We start from the raw sequence: 2,779 nt of genomic DNA on the forward strand, positions 1-2,779 counted from the left end.
ATATATATATATATATATATATATACGATGGGTTTCTTCCAGTTTCCGTTTACCAAATCCACTCACAAACCTTTGGTCGGCCCGAGGCTAAGTAAACAATAAAATGTTTTTGAGGATGAAGTCTTGCCAGATTAAATATTTTTTCAGTACTAGAGCCCGTACGATTTTTTTTTCTACCCTAGGTACAAGGCCCTAAATTTTGGGGGAGGGAGCCAGTCGATTAGATCGACCTCAGCATGCAACTGGTACTTAATCTATCGACCTTCAAAAGGATGAAAGGCAAAGTCGACCTCAGCGGAATTTGAGCTCAGAACACAAAGACAGGCGAAATACCTGCTAAATATTAATAAAAAATATGCCTATAATCATATTTTAAGATCTATTTTTCCAGTTTACATTACCATACCTGTATGTGTGCGTCTTTGTGTGCGTGTATACTATTAATTGTGGAGGCGCAATGGCCCAGTGGTTAGGGCAGCGGACTCGCGGTCATAGGATCGCGGTTTCGATTCCCAGACCGGGCGTTGTAAGTGTTTATTGAGCGAAAACACCTAAAGCTCCACGAGGCTCCAACAGGGGATGGTGGCGAACCCTGCTGTACTCTTTCACCACAACTTTCTCTCACTCTTACTTCCTGTTTCTGTTGTGCCTGTAATTGAAAGGGCCAGCCTTGTCACACTGTGTCACGCTGAATATCCCCGAGAACTACGTTAAGGGTACACGTGTCTGTAGAGTGCTCAGTCACTTGCACGTTAATTTCATGAGCAGGCTGTTCCGTTGATCGGATCAACTGGAACCCTCGACGTCGTAAGCGACGGAGTGTCAACAACAACATACTATTGATTATATTATTGAACAAGAAACTTATGACAAAAATTTTGTTTCTTTACACATAAACCGATTTTATGTGCATTGGGTTCAATGAAGACAAATTTCTATAGCTATTATCTGGTTTAGTTAAACCATAATTACCTCCCTCTGATTGTTCTTGGGACCTTTAAAGTAAATGAGTACCAAATGTTAGCGACACGACCAGTTTCCTTTTATCTTTTACTTGTTTCAGGTATTAGATTGCGGCCATGCTGGGGCATCGCCTTGATTAATTTTTAGCCGAATGAATAGACCCCGGCACTTACATTTTTTTCAGCCTGGAGCAGAATGCTGGTTTACGCACCCCATGTAATCCTTCATAACCTTTTTTATTCTTTGGAATCTTCAGAAAATTCTTGCGAATTTGTGTTCTACACTCGGGAATTCATATGATTGTATTAAAAAAAAAAGTTTTTAAAAAAATTCTTAAGCCCTTTTCCTCTATAAATCCTAAAAATTCCACTCTTTTTCGATTAAGAAAAAAAAATCAGAGTTTAAAATACGGACAGTCAGAATGTTTTACTTAAATCCCAGCAGTGGACCACACTTGCGTGCATCATCATTCTATTTAATGTATGTATGGGGAAAAAAATATTGAAGAACATAAATACATGTCAGAGTGGCAAAGAAACGAGGACTGCATCAGGTGGTCGTGGGATTTGCAAAATGAAACCAAAATGACTCCAACTAAATCGCCCTTAAATCACTTTTGTAAATACTAATAAGGCTCAGATAGTGTGTCAATATCCAGGTGGAGGAGATGTCTTCCTGGGGCTACAAGCTACAGTAGCATCAACCCTTAAGGGTTAGCCACATTTAGGTGACAAATATACTTCGCGATGTCGTGCGGCTACTGTTTATATCTTGCTCAGAGATTTATTATTACAAAAAGAAATGTTTTTGGCATAATCGTATGAATTTTGTTATGTCATTCTATTTTAATGCCCTGTTAACTAACACACGCACCAGTTCAATTTCCACTCATTTATTTATTTATTTATTTATTAATCTAAAATGTTCGTTGCTTCTTGCAACCTCTTCAATAATGGTTGACTCTGTTCGTTATCGGAGCTGCGTTCTTTTCGTTTGTGTGCATGTGAGCGCGTCAGTGTGCATGTGTATACACATATGTATGTATGTATGTATGTATGTATGTATGTATGTATGTATGTGTGTGTATATATACGTATGCGTGTGTGTACGTTTGTATGTATTATGCATATTCAGGTGTTTGTGTGTACATGTTTGTATGTATGTGTGTGCGTGTGTGTTTGTATGCGTGCGTGTGTGTTTGTGTGTGTACCGCCGTCTCCTTGTGTATGTGTGTTTGAGTGTGCCTATGTGTATGGCTTTATGTGACTGTACGTGCGTCGTCTGTTACGTATGGATGTGTCTCCATGTGTCCTTGTGTGTGAGTGTGGAGTGTGTGTGTGTGTGTGTGTGTGTGTGTGTGTGTGTGTATGGTCATGTGTTCCCGTCTCCTTTTTTGTATGTATGTGTGTGTGCGCGTGCTTGTCTGTCCGTATTATCTATGTCCCTATCTCTCTACTCATCTATCTATTTACCTATCTGTTTATCTACGTAAGAATCTTCTTGTGTAAAACACAAATTCGCAAAAAATTTCAAAGAAATAAGTAAGTTATGAAGTGTTATACGGAGTACTTAAACCAGAATTCCGCCAAGCCAAGTACTTATTCCATCGGACTATTTTACCGAAGCGCTAGATCCGTTTTTGGTTTCTTAAATAGTAATTCATATACATTTATTGTTGCAACATAACTACATAACTATTCCACATTAAAATACAAATTCAAAACAGAAGAGAATATAATCATGATCGAAGAAAGAAAAAAAACGGAAAAAGAAGGACATTGCATCAATCTGTTGCACACGATAACGGTCACGGAAC

The sequence above is a fragment of the Octopus bimaculoides genome, chromosome 10 (assembly GCF_001194135.2).
Source record: "Octopus bimaculoides isolate UCB-OBI-ISO-001 chromosome 10, ASM119413v2, whole genome shotgun sequence".
NCBI classification, from domain to species: Eukaryota; Metazoa; Mollusca; class Cephalopoda; order Octopoda; family Octopodidae; genus Octopus; species Octopus bimaculoides.